A 19,135-nucleotide genomic window follows, 5' to 3' on the forward strand; every position below is an offset into this window, starting at 1 on the left:
GTTAACTTTCACAAGACTGATTCTCTCTAGACTGGCTGCTACAAAGCTTCAAAGAAACTGGTTACACTGATGCTCAAAGGCATCCAGTCCTGCAGAGGATTGCAACAAGAGTTCAGAGTAATGGTTCTACCAAGTTGACTAGCTGTAACCACATTACATGCTCAGTGGTTTGAACTCTAGTCCCTGATGATACCAGTGGAGGCACTAAAATTCTCATGACCATGAATACTGGATTGATGGCACAGAATTCTACTAGTTTTATAGCTGTATTCTTAATGCTTGGACCTCAGTTTCTTAATCACCAAAGGGGAGGGTATTCTCTGAGTGCTTCAATTCTGGATTAAGCTTAGGGACAAGGTCCCCAGCCAAGGAGTTTAGAAGCCCCCAGACCTTTGATCAGGGTCCCTCTTCTGGAGCTTAATGTCCAGACTTCTGCGTGCTGCCCCAGCATGCAAAGAGCCACAGAATCCTGCCCCCGCTCTCCTTTTGGTGACTCTTCACTGATGGAGGCTGATTTGGAAGGCGGGTGTGCTTGCTTCCCAATAACTCACCTTCACTTAATCTGTAACAGTCTTTTTCCTCAAGGAATCCATCTATTCATGACCTTCTTCTACTTATGCCGAGGTTCAGGGTAGAGAGTGTGATTGATTAAATCTTATGTCTCTGTTGCCTAGCACCATAACTGCTACAGGTAAGAGTTTTGCTCTACCAAACTCAAACATCTAACAGCAGGATGTCACAGCCTTTTTCTTTTTTTTTTCAATAGATGAGTGAGAAACATTATCTGAGCAGTTCTTTTTGAGACTCATTTTCCTTCCAAAAAAAAGGTCTCTTGTTTACTTGTCATCTTTTTGAAGAATGCAATAATTGACTCTTGTCATCCAAGTTCAGTACCTTGGAGCCGCTTCTGAGCCTTGTCTCTGTGAGTTTCCATGTTAGTGACCTTGGATTAAGGCAGACTGTGCCAGCTATAAGTTCTGACTGCTACCACTGTACGTCTTAACAAACTGCAAGTAGGAAGCAAAGTACCAAACAGATACACAACAGTAGCTTTTTACCATCTGTTATTATACTTTTTTTTTTCTTTTTTTGGTAAATATCTTGTCTCCTCATCTAAATTAAAAGCTCTTTAAGGGCAATGACCTTATTTTCCCACAATAACTAGAACCATTCTGTGCCTAATTGCTGCTTAAGAAATACTGGTTAATTTTGATTAGATGATAAGAGTTATGGAAGAGGATAAGAACATAAGGAAGAGAGAAGCATCACAGGACATGGAGGAGGGTAAAGAATTAGGAGATGTTTAAAGATGTGTCACCCATTTCACAAGTTTTATTGGAATGCAATCTCCTCGAAGAACCTAAAAGGCCAGTCTGACCGACAGACCTGAAAGTACAGTGATTTCAATTCTCCTCCAGACAGCTGATGCTTTTTCACCCTGATGACAGTCTGCTCTCTAATCAAACTAAGGAAGCTCTCCAGTTTTTCAGTGATTGGGAATCACAGAAAATTTAGACATGGGAATATTTCTCATTATCTTTGATACATGTACATTTTTAAAAAGAAATCTCTGGACAGAATACAAAAAAAACACACTGGAGAGAATAAAGTGGCACATGTTTTCCTGAAGGGCTACAGCTCTTACAAATGTCTGACCTTGTTTGCAGGGTTCAGGACAGCATTAGTAGATTTCCCCGTCTGAAATTAACACCATCCATCTATACACTGGCAAGTGTCTGGAGAGGCAGAGTCCCAGGAATCAGCTTGTAGGCTAAATGGGAATTGAATGCCCAGGTTCCCTGGGTCTTGGGAGCAAGACATTTTCATATGTGCTCATCAAGTGGGCTCTTGGTCTATAAGGAACATTATTTTGTAACTTGCTAAGGAATGTGCTGGAATTACAGAAAATACTTATCCAGAGAAAAATGCCTGGATTCACTTATGAAGACTGCAGTGTCATCACACAGGTACAGGTTTATATCCCAAAGTCTGTGTGTATCAAAATAAAACATAGTGGATAGAGATAGCTTTGCACTATTTTACCTCCCTTTTGTCTGTTTCAAAATTCTAAGGTATAGTTTGTTTGTCCATCTCTGTTTCCGTATGTGTGTATAATCATGTTTTATGTGTTTTTGTGGCTCAGAAATGACACACTCACTCTTTAAATGGTGATTTCCCTGATCCTTTTGTTAAATTTTTTTTTCAATTGAAGGATAATTGCTTTACAGAATTTTGTGGTTTTCTCCAAAAATTGACCCCCCTCCTAGCTCTCTGATTTCATCTGTAACTACTCTTCATTTTGAGTCCTCTGCTCAAAATAGCATTTTGAACCCTCTACTAGAAACAGCATTTTATGTAGTTCTCTCAAAATACCCAATCACCATATACGTACGTTCCTTTATACTTGCTGTTCTCTCCACCTGGAACGCTGCATACTCCCTGCATGAATAATAAGATCATACAATGAACCTAGCTGGACAAAGATACTTAGAAGGATTCCTAGCCATTGCTGTAGGAGGCAGAAAGAGAAAAAAACAGAAAGTCATTCTCCTGTGTTATGGAAGAAATTTTTGCTATACCACTCTCCTCTGTGTAAGTTCTTAAGTTTCTTTGAGTTTTAGTCTCCAACACTTAAAAATGAGGATAACAATATGTCATATGACTACTGTAAAGATTAAAAAAAAAAAGATCATATGAAATGTTATAGGCAAGGTTTAATACTATTTTGGGGGTTCATTTCAGACCATCAATTATATGACTTTATGATTTTCTCCCAGTTCTATTAGTGTCATTTTTCCCTTTAGGACTGGCCAAGAACTGTCACTAGGAGGAATCTATCTTCTATATATTTATTCTTTGTCTTTATCATCAAGAGACTCACCTACACCAAGATTATTCACTATTAAAAAAAAATCATCAATTTTGCTTAAGAGTTTTAGCTAACCTGTAAAATAAGTGTGAAGTTAATTTGAGAATTTAGGGATTTTACTCCAACTGTAATTCTTAGAAATTACATTTTTAGTAATTCTTAGAAACCCTTTGGTCAGGTCCATTTTTTAATCTTTCTCCTTCCAGGACCACAAGATCCCTTCTCCTTACTTTTCAATGCGTGTCTAGTATGTCTTCTTTATTCTTTTTGCTGCAAGTTAATTTCTTCTATGTAGTCTGTGATTTCTGCTCTACCATGACTTCAGCTATTCTGTCTCTCTACTTGATGTAATTTTATAGATCTCACTCCTAAGAATAAGAGTTTATCTTTATCCCTTAGTTCAAATTCTTGTGAGTTGGATAAAGCTACTCAGGTCAAGAGTTCAGGTTAGCTGGAACAACATGGCTCCTTATGGACACCCTACATCCCAAGAGCTGTGCCACAGAAGATGATTTGGGTCTGATGGCAAAAGTAAACATGTCTATTGAGTGATATCTTTTTTGATTCATTTCCTAGAGTAATGGAAATAAAAACTAAAATAAACAAATGAGACCTAATTAAACTTAAAAGCTTTTGCACTGCAAAGGAAACCATAAACAAAATGAAAGATAATCCACACAATGGAAGAAAATATTTGCAAATGATGTTACCAACAAAGGATTAATCTCCAAAATTTACAAACAGCTCATGTGACTTAAAAACAAAACAAAACAAAAACCCAATCAAAAAATAGGTGGAAGGCCTAAATAGACATTTCTCCAAAGAGCTATATGAAAACAGACTCAACATCACTGAAATGCAAATCAAAACTACAATAAGATATCACTTCACACAGTCAGAATGGCCATTATCAAAAAGACTACAAATAATAAATCCTGGAGAGGGTGTGGAGAAAAGAGAACTTTCCTACACTGTTGGTGGGAATATAAATTGGTACAGCTACTATGGAGAACAGTATGGAGGTTCAATAAAGTACTAAAAATAGAGCTACTATATGATCCAGCAGTCCCACTCATGGCCATCTGGAGAAAAGCATGCTTTGAAAGGATACATGCACCTCTATGTTCATTGTGCCACTGTTTACAATAGCCAAGACATGGAAGCAATCTAAATGTTCATTGATGGATGAATAAGAATATGTGCGGTGTGTGTTGTGTGTGATGGAATATTACTCAGCTGTTAAAAGGAACGAAATGATGGCATTTGCAACAACATGGATGGATTTGCAGATTATCATACTAAGAGAAGTAAGTCAGACAGAGAAAGACAAATATCATATGATACCACTTATATGCAGAATCTTAGAAATGATACAAATAAATTTATTTACAAAAGTCAAACAGAATCATAGACTGAGAGAACAAATTTATGGTTCCTGGGGGAATAGTGGGACGGTGGGAGGGATGGATAGGGAGTTTGGGGTTGACATGTACATGCTGCTATATTTAAAATAAAGAACAAACAAGGACTTTCTGTATAGCACAGGGAACTCTACTCAATACTCTGTAGTAACCTAAATGTGAAAGAATTTTAAAAACAATCAGTCAGTTCAGTTGCTCAGTTATGTCCTACTTTTTGCTACCCCATGGACTGCAGCATGCCAGGCCTCCTTGTGTATCACCAACACCCAGAGTTTACTCAAACTCATGTCCATTGAGTCAGTGATGCCATCCAACCATCTCATCCTCTGTCGTCCCCTTCTCCTTCCACCTTCAATCTTTCGCAGCATCAGGGTCTTTTCAAATTGAGTCAGCTTTTTGCATCAGGTGGCCAAAATATTGGAGTTTCAGCGTCAACATCAGTCCTTCCAATGAATATTCAGGACTGATTTCCTTTAGGATGGACAGGTTGGATCTCCTTACAGTCCAAGGGACTCTCAAGAGTCTTCTCTAACACCATAGTTCAAAAGCATCAGTTCTTTGGTGCTCAGCTTTCTTTATAGTCCAACTCTCACATCCATACATGACTACTGGAAAAACCATAGCCTTGACTAGACGGACTTTTGTGGGCAAAGTAATGTCTCTGCTTTTTAGTATGTTGTCTAGGTTAGTCATAACTTTTCTCCCAAGGAGTAGGTGTCTTTTAATTTCATGGCTGCAATCACCATCTGCAGTGATTTTGGAGCCCCCCAAAATTAAAGTCTGACACTATTTCCACTGTTTCCTCATTTATTTGCCATGAAGTGATGGGACTGGATGCCATGGTCTTAATTTTCTGAATGCTGAACTTTGAGCCAACTTTTTCACTCTTCTCTTTCACTTTCATCAAGAGGCTCTTTAGTTCTTCTTCACTTTCTGCCATAAGGGTGGTGCCCCCTGCATATCTGAGATTATTGATATTTCTTTCAGTAATCTTGATTCTAAAATAGATACATGTATTTGTATAAATGAATCACTCTGCTATACATCTGAAACTAATACAATATTGTTATTCAACTATAATCAACTATAAATAGTTGATTGTTAATCAACTGTATAATAAAGAGTTTACCTTTAAATCCTACTAGAATTTAAGACTACCTGAAATCTGACAATCTTCTAGGATCTATCAGAGGATCCTGGTTGTACAAGAGAAAAGGTAGGGAGAAGGTCCAAGGACTGACCTCAACTTTAGGATTCCAGGAATTTTTTCTTACTTGGTTTCCATTCTGCATTCCGGAAAGTTTCTTTCTGTTTAGATTTTTTCTAGTTTGTCTCATCTAGATTATTTGGGTTTCCTAAAGTTCAGTGTCACAGCAAGGGGAATGAGAAAATAGAGCATGTGCAATTTTTCAGTTTCTCTCCCAGATCTGCCTTATGACCTTTGGATAAAAGTGGAAACTGGAAACTGAAAGCTTCAAAACACTCATACCTACCTGGCTATAGAGGACACTGTGGTTGCCTCCCCAACATCTCTGTCACCCTTTCCCCGTGGTATCCCCAGGCAATGCAGATAGACTGATCCACTCCAACATCTGGGTGGGTGAGTTCAGATTTGATTAACTGCAAGGCCACAGTTACTGCTTAAGGAGGTCTATTTCTTAGTCTGTCAATCTTAGCATTCCTCTGGCCACAGGGGATGTGTAAGAATGAGCATTACATAAAACTTGGTCAATAGGACATAAATGTGACACTTTATTTAAAAAAAGTGCTTTTCTGACAAACTTAATACCAAGTAGGATTATTCTTTCATTAGACAAGGACATATGTAAATCAGATTACAACTGGCCATCTTGTTATTATGGAAAAGCCAGACTTTATAAAAAGCAGTTATTATGGAAATCAGCTAAGAGAAATCAAAAGGAAATGGGTCTTGACAGCATCACTGAACACTCATGTGAAACAAATCTGAAGTTCTTCTTTGTATTTTTTAGCTATGTGAGCCAATATAGTATATGTATTACTTAAGACATTTGCAGTAATTTTTTTCTTGCTTCCAAAAACATCCTAACAGATACATTTGCTTCAGAATTAAACAAAAAGAAAACTCTTGTTGGTCTATATAACTGAGATTATCCAAGGTATTCTATCTTCATACAAGACTGGATACTGCAACAGATCCTGGATACAGGAACTGTTTTGTCTCTCTTCTCCTTAGTTGGACTTATTTTCTAGTTTCATTCAGCAGCTCTCAGATAGTCAAAGGTCTGCTTCTGAAGCAAGGGGTGGAGTGAACAACCCTAGAAGAATACAGTAAAAGTAAAATGAAGGGTAATTATCTAGTGGAAAATTGCATAAAGTGATCAGAAGAAGAATGGGTGAATTCTGGGCAGGAGTAAAAATAGGTATCTACTAAATAAGGGCAAATCACTTGACTAAAAAGTCCTTAGTTCTAGTCTCAGTTGATCTGTAATTCACTGGATATGACCTTGGAAATGTTACTTAAATTCTTTTAACCTTGATTTTCAAATACTGAAGTTAGCATAAACAATCTTTAAGGTTTACTTTGATTTTATTTTAATGTGATAGTATACTAAATATACTGTAGTATACTGTGGTTGTTCAGTTGATCAGTCATGTCCAACTGTTTGCAACCCTGTGGACTGCAGCATGCCAGGCTTCCTGGTCCTTCACCGTCTCCTGGAGCTTGCTCAAACTCATGTCCATTGAGTTGGTGATGCCATCCAACTATCTCATTCTGTCATCACGTTCTCCTCCTGCCTTCAGTCTTTCCCAGCATCAGGGGCTTTTCTAATTAGTAGGCTCTTTGCATCAGGTGGCCAAAGTATTGGTGCTTCAGCATCCTTCCTTCCAATGAATATTCAGGACTGATTTCCTTTAGGATTGACTGGTTTCATCTCCTTGCAGTCCATGGGATTCTCAAGAGTCTTCTCCAATACCACAGTTCAAAAATATCAATGCTTCAGTGCTCAGCCTTCTTTATGGTCCAATTCTCACATCCATACATGACTATTGGAAAACCAAAGCTTTGACTAGACGGACCTTTGTTGGCAAAGTAATGTCTCTGCTTTTTAATATGCTGTCTAGTTTGGCCATGGGTTTTCTTCCAAAGAGCAAGCATCTTTTAATTTTGTAGTGGTCACAGTCACCATCTACAGTGATTTTGGAGCTCAAGAAGATAAAGTCTGTAGTTGTTTCCATTGTTTCCACATCTATTTGACATAAAGGGATGGGACCAGATGCCAGAATCTTCATTTTTTGAATGTTGAGTTCTACTGTTGAGCTTTTTGAATGTTGAGTACTATAGTATAATGTAGTATAGTGTATTTAGTATACTGTCACATCAAAAGAAAATCAAAGTAAACCTTCAAGATTGTTTATGCTAACTACAACATTCGAAAGTCAAGGTTAAAAGAATTTAAATGACTTTTTCAAGGTCACCTCCAGTGGATTATAGACCAACTTGGACTAGAACTAAGGACTTCTTAGTCAAGCAATTTGCCTGTAAAAACTGGGAGGAGGTGACATATCAGTAAGAAAGAATAATTCAGTGCCTTAGTTAGGTTTCTTACACAGTATAACTCTGGGACTATCACCTTCGCTGAGAGGAGGATAACAGTTTGCTCTTTGCTTCATTATGGGGGGGAGAAAATAGGTGCTTCAATTTAGCAAAAAGTTTTAATCTAGGGAGAAAAAAATCTCTTCAAATACACCACAGCATACCTCTGTGAAGGTTATTTCTTTATTTCTTGGCATATTGGCATCATATTTATTTTACCTGTTAAAGCCACATATGGGTTTCTTCTACTGCCTAATACTCCTCAGAAATGAAAAATCAAGTTGCTTTGATCCTGCAAGAACATTTTAATCACAGGATGAATTAAATACAAGTCAGCAATTTATATCTGACTTGTAGAGCATCTGAAACCCTGAATCTCATCTAAAAAGGCAAAAAGAAGAAGAGAAATGACTATTTACACTATTCTTTTTTCAGGGTAAAGAGTCACTTTTCACTATACTTCTTTCAGGGAATATGTAAATAATTATTTAATAATAAGAGGCGAAAGAAAGTAAAGAGGGTTGTATATAATGGCTACAGTTTTGACAGATCAAACTCAGAAAGTAATAGGACAAAATGTGAAATATTTCTCAAAGTTCAAGGGCTTCAATTCAAGGGCTAATGAAACCATAAGTGTGGTCCTTTGGCTTCTAGAGCCACTGCATAGTTTTTTCATCTGACACTGTCAGAAAGAATTTTAAATGTTTTGCAGGCTACTCACAGGTTAGAGTCCCAAAGAGATTTTAAAGGTATCATAAAAGTTGTGATAATACGTATTTTTCATCTTACAGAGTGGGTCAAAGGTTCTATTAAAAAGCCTCTTTAATATAAAATGAACATAAGAAATTCTCAGATAGGAACTCTATGCAGAACAGACAATTTCTAACATAATGACACCAGATTTTGTCCCAACAGAGGGGTCAAATAGCTTCAGTGTGTGACCTCAGTTGTAGTAATTTTATGCCACTAATTTTCCATTAGTGGAGCTATGCAGGGAGTTGTGTTGCAAGCAGAGAGAAAACATAACTTCAAGTTATTGGTCTTATATATTGCTATTCATGTGGGAAAAAAAAAACAGGCATGAGTTTAAAGGGAGGTAGACGCAGAGGTAGATGCAAAGTAGACCATTTACTGTAAACATAAGTGTTTTATTCATATATTCTTTCATTCATCATATTTCTGAATATTTCCTATGAGCCAAATTCAGCATGACTCATTAGATTCTTTCAGAAGTGGTACTGAGGGACTTTAAGTACATTCACTGGAAGAACCGATTAGAAAAGTGTAAGAAAACACCCAGCTGTGTGTATATGTACATACCTGTGTACATGGAATTTGATACAATAGTTTTTAACTTTTTAAAATAATTTAAGATTTGTAACATGTCGTATAAAAAGTGCCATGCTAAGTCGCCTCAGCTGTGTCTGACTCTTTGTGACCCTTGACTGTAGCCCTCCAGGCTTCTCTGTTCTGGAGCTCTCCTGGCAAGAATACTGGAGTGGGTTGCCATGCCCTTCTCTAGAGGATCTTTCATACCCGGGGATCAAAACCATATCTCTTTGGTCTCCTGCATTGGCAGGCCAGTTCTTTACTACTAGTGCCACCTGGGAAGCCCATATAAAGAGTACAGAGAATTATTTCTAAGAATCTATATCAAGGAAATAATCAGACACATGTGTACAGGTTTATCAATGAGGATGTTCATTACAGGGCTACTTATGAGCAAAACTGAAAATAATTTAAGTGAATATCAATTGAGAACCAGTTAAATACATTAAGATATATTCACATTATTAAATATTTATAGCCATTGAATACTGCATACAAATTAAATATTTATTTATCATAACCTCAATTTTCAAACTACGAGATTTCATTTTGAATTATTTCCCCTGTTGATTAATGGTCTTTCCCATTAGACTGGAAGTTCCCTGAGGGTGGGGGCTTTGTTTTCTATGCTATTACAATCCTAGCTCCCAGTGCCTTTGCAAATTAAAAATGTATCTAAAAATATTTGGTCAGCCTACATTTTTAGAAACAGAAAAGGCTTTGGAACCAGATAGATCTGGTTATTACAGTGGCTCTGTCACTACCACTGCGATCCTTTCTTCCTCCCTTCCTTCCTTCACTGCTTCTTTCCTTCCCTCCCTTCTACAAATATTAGCTAAACATCAACAGTATGAAGCTTTATGTTAAATGTAAGCAAGTTAAAAACCTCATGACCTCAATGTTTTATCAATGACAAAGTGAAGAGAAAATAGTTCTCCTTTCTAGATGGTTGAGAATATTCTGTGCAATGAGAAATTATGGATTTGAGATATCTTACATCGTTTTCACAGTTTTCTAACTTAGTAAATGATAAATGGTAGCTATTAGTAGCATTATAGTACTGTATAATAAAGCATTCCTTTGCACTTAGTCATGATTTATAATGCAGATATTTATTGAGTACTCATGGAGGTCCAGGGATTGTTCTTTAGATCATCAATACAAACATGACTAAGACAGCATCCTGGGCCTCTGGGATCTCACATCACAGTGAAAAACGTACCATAGGGGCACAAAACCAAGTTACCTGAAACATTTTTTGCCTGGTCAAGTTACATGACCCCTCCTCCCCATACTGTATTTAAAAAAAAATAAAATTTTTTTTTAAATTAAAAAAAAAAAATCCATAAAGCTAAATGAGTCTAAGTCACTCACAGAAGTTGCAGGCTTCCCTTGGGTAATTCATTACTTGACTGACCTTAGTGTGACAGAATGAAGGTCATCTGAGTGGAAGCAAAGGATGCTGGCTTTTCTGTAGGACTTCAACTTTTGAAGGGAGCACAGTCCTAACTCATTCTCAGTTGACCCAATCAGTACTAGGCTTTGTGTATCAGTTTCTAGAATAGATGTGAGTGCTCTCCCATCAAGACTTTGTGGGAAGGAAGGGCCAGGGGTAAGAGACCTAGATTTCTGCAAAAGCAATAGAAACAAAGGATATTCAGGGGACAGGAAGATGGACAAAATTTAGGAAAAAAAGTTGAGCTTTACACTGAAAGTTGAATCAGAATGCACTAAGTAGAATATCAGAAACAGTTCTGGGCATATACAAAAAAAAAAAATTGCAATTTTCCTCCTTAGTGTCTGTCACTTGTGTAATACATGTGTGTGTGCTCGGTCACTTCAGTCGTGTCCAACTGTCTGTGACACTATGGATTGTAACCTCCCAGGCTCCTGTGTCCAAGGGATTTTCCAGGTATGAATACTGGCTGGAGTGTGTTGCCATTTCCTATTCCAGGGGATCTTCCCAAACCGGGGAATGAACGTACATCTCTGTGCCTCCTGCATTGGCAGGCATGTTCTTTACCACTAGCACCACTTGAGAAGCCCTGCATAAATGGATAGTTCTTTTTAGGCCTAATCTTAGAGCACTGAGGCAGACTCCTGATACCTGCAAATCTTGAGGTCCCTGGAATGAGAGAACAGAGAAAAGGACTGGAAAAGGCTGTCTCAAATCTCCTGATGGAAATTCATAGCAACAGCTTCTAGACAAATCCTGCTACATGTAGATAATTCCTGCTGCCTGCAGTGGCAGCCATGTCAGTACCACACGAGTGTGAATGTAGCTGACTTCTCATGCGTGCCGTGTGCTCAGTTGCTCAGTCATGTCCGACTCTTGGCAATCCCATGGCCTGTAGCCTGCCAGGCTCCTCTGTCCATGGAATTCTTCAGGTAAGAATACTAGAGTGGGTTGCCACTATTCCAGGGAATATTCCTGACCCAGAAGATATTCCTGACCCAAGTATCGAACTCACATCTCTGATATCTCCTGCATTGGCACGGGGCTCTTTACCACTCTACCACCTAGATTAACAATTCAGTCAAAGTGGGGGTATTGAAGACCCTCCCATGTAACTGGAGGGGAAAAATTGGGGAATTTTACTGATTATACAGAAACTTTCTTGTTGAATCTAAAAAGGGACTATTCGATCACTGATGAAAAAAGTCCCTCTCATTGTCCTTCAAAGAAAATCTCAATCTTCAGAGGCAAATCTATGTGTGACTGCAAGTACAGGATTCCTGGATGAAATGTTCTCTTTTAAGCACGAATAGTTCAGAAGGTTGGAGCCAAAGAGAAGCAGCTATCTGCTTTTCCTGTTTCCTAGCTACAGCCCTGAAGTAAGCTCTAACCCAGCTGGGAATGAGTTTTGACTGGGGCAATTATATAGATGTCACTGTAAGCTGTTATCTTATCAGATTTTTTCTTTTCTTTCAGAGTCCCAGCATCATCTTTCAGAGGGACTGGATTACTTAGGATAAAGAGAGCTTAGATACATTGTCATGATAAAAACAAAGATGTCTCAGACATTGGCTTTACAATGTTAGCCACAGATGCAAACTGCTTGAAAAGATACATGAAAATAAAAGCAAACCCAGCTCACTCATTGCTCAAGCAGTAATGATAGTCAGACTTTTCAAAGATCCTGGACACTGATTGATTTATCCATTGCATAGTTTGCATCTTATTTGAGGAAGTTCTTTAAATGCAGGTTCCCTCCAATGCATGCTGAAATGTCTTTTAGTGTCTATTGGGAGAAGCATCTAGAATCTTACCAACAAATCTGGATTCTGTGAAGCTTACTCAATGCTTGGAACAAAAATACACCCATCCAAGAGTGCAATCTCAGTGAATGAGTGCATACCTGCCACATTTTCTGATGAAGACATGGTCTAGGAATGGACAGTAGCCCCTGAAATGCCCCACAAAAGACTAAGCAGGTAAGAAAGGCAATTTACAATTTTGCGCATTTGTGAAAGAGAGGTGGCCTTAGCAAAGTGAAAATGGCAGGTTAGCTTTCAGCTACATTTTCCTTTAGAGAATGGGGGAGATTAAAAGGCAATGCCAAACAATACTCAAACTACTGCTCAATTGCACTCATTTCACACGCTAGTAAAGTAATGCTCAAAATTTTCCAAGCCAGGCTTCAGCAATATGTGAACCATGAACTTCCAGATATTCAAGCTCATTTTAGAAAAGGCAGAGGAACCAGAGATCAAATTGCCAACATCCGCTGGATCATCAAAAAGGCAAGAGAGTTCCAGAAAAACATCTATTTCTGCTCTATTGACTATGCCAAACCCTTTAACTGTGTGGATCACAATAAACTGTGGAACATTCTGAAAGAGATGGGAATACCAGACCACCTGACCTGCCTCTTGAGAAACCTGTATGCAGGTCAGGAAGCAACAGTTAGAACTGGACATGGAACAACAGGCTGGTTCCAAATAGGAAAAGGAGTACCTCAAGGCTGTATATTATCATCCTGGTTATTTAATTTATATGAAAAATTTATATGAGAAATGCTGGGCTGGAGGAAGCACAAGCTGGAATCAAGATTGCCAGGAGAAATATCAATAACCTCAGATATGCAGATGACACCACCCTTATGGCAGAAAGTGAAGAAGAACTAAAGAGCCTCTTGATGAAAGTGAAAGAGGAGAGTGAACAAGTTGGCTTAAAGCTCAACATTCAGAAAACTAAGATCATGGCATCCAGTCCCATCACTTTGTGGCAAATAGATGTGGAAACAGTGGAAACAGTGGCAGACTTTATTTTGGGGGGCACCAAAATCACTGCAGATGGTGATTGCAGCCATGAAATTCAAAGACGCTTACTCCTTGAAAGGAAAGTTATTACCAACTTAGACAGCATATTAAAAAGCAGAGACATTACTTTGTCCACAAAGGTTCATCTGGTCAAGGCTATGGTTTTTCCAGTGGTCATGTATAGATGTGAGAGTTCGACTATAAAGAAAGATGAGTGCTGAAGAATTGATGCTTTTGAACTGTGGTGTTGGAGAAGGCTCTTGAGAGTTCCTTGGACTGCAAGGAGATCCAAACAGTCAATCCTAAAGGAAATCAGTCCTGAATATTCATTGGAAGGACTGATGCTGAAGTTGAAGCTCCAATAGTTTGGCCAACTGATGGCAAGAGCCAACTCATTTGAAAACACCCTGATGCTGGGAAAGATTGAGGGCAGGAGGAGAAGGGGACGACAGAGGATGAGATGGTTGGATGGTATCATCAACTCAATGGACCTAAGTTTAAGCAAACTCCAGGAGATACTGAAGGATAGGGAAGCCTGGCGCGTTGCAGTCCATGGAGGGTTGCAAAGAGTCGGAATTGACTGAGCAGCTGAACAACAACATTTAATAAATGGGATAAAATATCAAAGAGTTTTAAGTGATTTTTCCATACAGCTAGTATACGATAGAATCATTTTCAGATCAGTTTTTGCCTCAAATGTCAGTGTCATTTCCACCATATCACAATGGCCTCTTCACTGACTTCAGAAAATTCTATGAAGGACGCAAAGCACAGGTTAAGTCCTGTTTCTTGAAAGTCTGACCTTGTGCACTGAGTCCATGATCGTCTCTCTTTCCTAAAAATCTGCCTTACAGATTTCCTCATTATGGGATTCAAGCAAACATAGCATCATTACTTTCTTTTTCAAACTTCATATGTGCATGTTGTCTGTCAGGCGAGTGTAATCTCCTCTGTTCTGTCTCGTCTTAACAAAAATTTAAAGCGACAGATACTAAAGCCCTCAGTGCATCACAGCTCTTGCACAGACCGTGGTCTCGAAAAGACCGTATTATAGTTCTTAGATCAATGCTACAGCTCCATGTTACAACTCAGTTTTATTTAGAAAATAGCAGGAAGATACATCCTTGAGCGTGAGGGCATGCCTACTCAAATATGCGAAGAGGAGAGAGAGAGAGCAAGAGCGAGAGAGAACGAGCACGCGAGCGTGAGAGAGGAGAGAGAGAGGCCCCTGGCCCTTTGGCTCCTCTTTTTATATGTTTTTTCCTCCACCCCCTGGGCCTGCCCTATATAAATTGGGCTATCTGGGATTGCTGTTTCTTCTACCTGAGGTCCTCACTCCAGTCCTCGGACTTTTCTTTGACCTTCCTTTGTTCTATTTGTGTAGGCTTTTCCCTTCCTTGTCTTTTAGCCACCGCCATTTTAGACTCCTGTTTCCTATTCTAACTACCTAACATTCCCCACTCAAGAGATGGGAGGCCCAATTCTTTGGGAATAGGGGCGTCAAGGTCTTTCTGGCTACTTCCTGCTGAACTGGGACAGCGAGGGGTATTGGGCCTCCCCCTCTTGCTAGTGTCAGACCTCAGAATCCTTATAGTCCATCTAAGGATGGGTAATATTTTCCGTGGTTGGCTGTAGTTTTATATATCCTTGTTGAACTGGTACTGCTTGTTGGAGCTTGTTGACCTGGCAGCAGAGGCTTAGACTCTATGGTCTCAAAATTGGAGACTACTGCATATCCGGCTCTTCTTTTTTCATCCAAGACAAAGCTGCTTCCATGAGTGTACCAGATTTTCTCAGAATTGGCCAGAGGATCTTCCCAACAATCCCTCTCGGGGTTTCATCCAGCGTTCCAAGGTTTCTAGGCAAGAGTGAAAGGGGAGAGAGCCCTTGGAGGTAGGCAGGAGGGTGGCTGGGTTAAGAACCTCACAAGGGGATATAGTGAAGCCTGGATTTTCCATCAGCACTATTTGATATCTGAGGATTCTTTGATCAGACATCCATAAAAGGCCTCTCCCATTTAGGAGTTGTTTTACTTCGTGGCTGGTAAAAATAGTTAGTCTGCCCCCAAAGGAGAGTTTTAAAGCTCCTTCTATCAGGATTGCAATAGTTGCAAGATTTCGAAGGCCGGGAGACCAGCCTTGGTGGGTTGGGTCAAGCCTCTTGGATAAATAAGCTACACGTTGGGGCTCAGACCCCAACCTTTGAGTTAACACTCCCAAGGCTATTCTCTCTCTTTCGTGAACATAAAGTTGGAAAGTGTGTAACGGGTTCTTCAGTAGTAACCAGACACTGTAGGACTCTAGGGGCTGAAAAGCTTTCCGTCACAAGGGTGGTCCTCAGTTTAGTGAGTATATCTCTTCCCAATAAGGGAGTAGGACACTCAGGGACCACCAGAAACTGGTGGGAAAATATTTGTCCATCCCAGCAACAAAGAAGTGCTCAGGTGAATCTTTTAGTAGTTGCTTTTCCTGTAGCACCCAAAATGGCACAGGTTTGGGAGGAGAAGGCTCTGGAATAGGAGCTCAAGACAGAGTAGGTAGCCTCTGTGTCAGTCAAGAAATTCTCAGACCTATCTGCCACATCCAGTTGCACCCTTAGCTCCAGCCCCATGATGGTTATCTGTGACAGGTGGGCTGGCTGGAGCAGGCTGCTTCAGTCCTGTTGAGCCATCGTGAGGGAAGGCTTGGCACTTGACCTCGAGCCTCTTGGGTCCCAAGGGCAGAGTAGCGCCCAATGTCCCAGTTGATGGCATTTGTAGCAAGACATTTTAGGAGACTTGTCACGGTTTGGATACTCTTTGGCCCAATACCCCACCTGTCTACAGATTAGGCGTTTGCCTCGTGCCTTGTGCTTTAAGGACTTGGGTTGGCCATAGGGCTTCCCTGGAGGGTGGCCACCATCTGGGCATGCCTCATCTCTTTCCTTCTCTCCCTCTCCTGGGCCTTGGCCTCCTTCTCCTGTTCTTTGTTATAAAAGGTATTAGTTGCTATCTGGACCATCTCATCTAAAGAGGCAGCAGGGACCTGCTGTTGTAACTTTATTCTGATCTCTGATGCACACTGGGACAGGAATTTGTCCTTTAAAATCACTTGTCCCTCGTAAGAGTCTCAGTCCAGATTGGTAAACTTTTGGAGGGCCTCTTTTAGCCTTTCCAGAAAGGCAATGGGGTTCTCACTGGGCTCCTGAGTGATTGCTGAGACCCGGGCATAGCTGATTACTTTTTGCTGGGCTGCTTTCAGTCCTGCCTCACACAGATTAGAAAATGGGAAAGGGATTTCCCAGATGTGCTCAGGGTCATTATAATTCCAATTAGGATCTGAGGAGGGGACTGCAGTTTCCCCTACTGGGTATTTGTCACCTGACATGTGAAGCCCTGTTCCATATCTTCAGGCTTCCTTTAAGACCCTAGTATGCTCAGGGTCAGATAACTTGGACTAAATATGACCATGATGTCCTTCCACGTCAGGTCAAAGGCCAAGGTAATGTGTTGGAGTGTATTTATATTTTCCTGGGTCATCTGTATAGCTTCCCCGGTCTTGTCTGATCTGTCTTAGTTCTAAGATGAAGAAGGACTTATGGACCCGGGTTGGTCTGAATTCTCCTCCAGTTTCAACTAAGGGACATACTTGAGTTGGCTTTTGTGGAAGGGGTGTTCCTGGATATGGGGGCACGTTTGGATACAAGGAAGGAACACCAGGCACCTCGGGAGCTGTGGGAGGCTCCAGTCTCTTTGGGGGTGTGAGAGGTGAGCCTTCACGAGGGGGTTCCTTCTCTTGGTTGCCTGTGCCTAACAGCATTTGCCTAGTAGGCTCACTTTTAGGGCATACAACAATCCCATACTTAAGACAGACAACATTTTGAGGACCAGATCCCTAGGCAGGTCAAGGCAGTTTGACCTCCTGGGACCCCTGGACTGGAGTTGGGCATCCCCAAAATCTCCAGCGTGACCAGTGCTGGGTAAGATTAAGGGGTTGTAACTTTAACTCATTGCCAGTTTGTTCACCACAGATGGGAATAGATACACTGATGTAAGGCAATCCAAGCCTATGCCCTGAGACTGGGAAACAGTGAAACAGTCATAAGCTTTGTCCTCTTACTGCTCTAAGGGATTGTAAGTCATTGATTTCCTCCCCTAGTCCTCCATAAGAGCAGGTTAGGGTGTCTCCAATAGTAAACATTTCATTGTTATAGACCTACTTTAGGTAATAACAGAAGTAATGACAAAGGAGTGGGTTATCTGGCCCTGTTAGAGGCATTAAGGTATTTTAATAATAGACTGGGTGGAGCTACATTGCTTACAAGGGGGCAGGGTCCTGATTGTAGGAGTTAAGAATTGGCTTAAGAACAAATTTGTTAAGAGGCAACAGACCAGATGTTCCACACAAGTGGAGTAGAGATTTGATCCTGAGGTATGTTTGTAACTTTAGGATAAGGGTGGTAAGGGTTTGGGCCCAAACGGCCTGCAGAGCTAACTCCCAAAGTGGCAAACATTATCCTTGTAAGCCCAATCGTCTTTGAAGGGATGCCAACCAATGGACTTCTAGCAGGCATTGTGTGCCTGTCACCCACCCTAGCGGGTTCACTGGGAGATGCTGGTGTTGCACAGGTTGCAGGAAACATGGAAGATGAAGGCCTGAATATTTAGAGGGATTGGATATTATACAGTATTTCCCTCCCAAGGGCCAGCTATTTTCTGGTTGTCCCTCCAGAAGATTGTAGAGGCAACATTGTGGGCCTGGACGGGGCAAAGGAAAAGAGCATGAAACAGGAGGGATGGGGGCAGGGTACAACCTTTGAAAGAATGACATAGCACAAGGGCATAACATAAACCAATCAAAATCAATTGGGTCCAAGATGACAAGTCAAATTCAAGTGAACCTTAAACCCCAATCTGTAAGCTAAATGACACACCCAGAGGTGGCAGGACGCCTCCAAGGTTGGGATGATCCTCCCACTCATTAGCATATGAATTCACCCCATTGGCAAAACCTAGCCAGATGGTATTCCATGGCCTAAACATTTGCCTCTGCAATAGCCTACACCCTGCAGAGTGTGCTTTTCTCTGAATCCCAACAAATCCACCTCTTACCTATCGCTGTGTCTCTCATTGGATTTTTGCATCTGCTAAACACCTGACCTGTGCTCATAGCTTTCACTGGCCTAATCCTTGGCACAAAGGTTAAGGACAGAAGAACCCCCACCTGCTTGGGTCACAGCTACTGGGCCCAGCTCAGCAGATAGTGCCTTTGGGACATACCGAGGAATAGCCTCTCCAGAGTCCCTCAATAACTGCCACTCACCTGTTCACCGGGGTGGGGGGTGGGGTGGGGAAACAAGAAACGAGAGATTGTAAAAGAATTAAGATTTTGTTAGGCATATGAGCCTCCAACCATAGGAGCAAGGACCTCCTACCTTAACCGGAGGTCTTCTGGAATCTGAGACTGAGCCGTGTGAGCTTTCTGCTGAGTTCGTTTTTCGCTGTCCTGGTTTTCAGCGCGATGGGCCTCTTGTCACTTCCCTTGTGCTGGGTTTTCTTCGCGCCGCTTCTACTGAGGGAGCTTTCACTGGGTTGGGCTCCTGCTGTGCTTGGCCTCTTCCTTGCGGGGACTGCGCAGAGGTTGTTTCAGCCAGGTTAAACCTGAGTCACGGCACCATAGATGTCAGGCGAGTGTAATC

At 40.7% G+C, this 19,135-nt stretch overlaps 1 pseudogene; it reads right to left on the minus strand.

The window, feature by feature from the left end:
• LOC122454023 overlaps window positions 1-17,256 on the minus strand; it is a 32,425-nt pseudogene extending 15,169 nt beyond the window's left edge.
• Between the last annotated feature and the right edge of the window lie 1,879 nt (window positions 17,257-19,135).

The sequence above is a fragment of the Cervus canadensis genome, chromosome 15 (genome assembly GCF_019320065.1).
Source record: "Cervus canadensis isolate Bull #8, Minnesota chromosome 15, ASM1932006v1, whole genome shotgun sequence".
Lineage (NCBI taxonomy): Eukaryota > Metazoa > Chordata > Mammalia > Artiodactyla > Cervidae > Cervus > Cervus canadensis.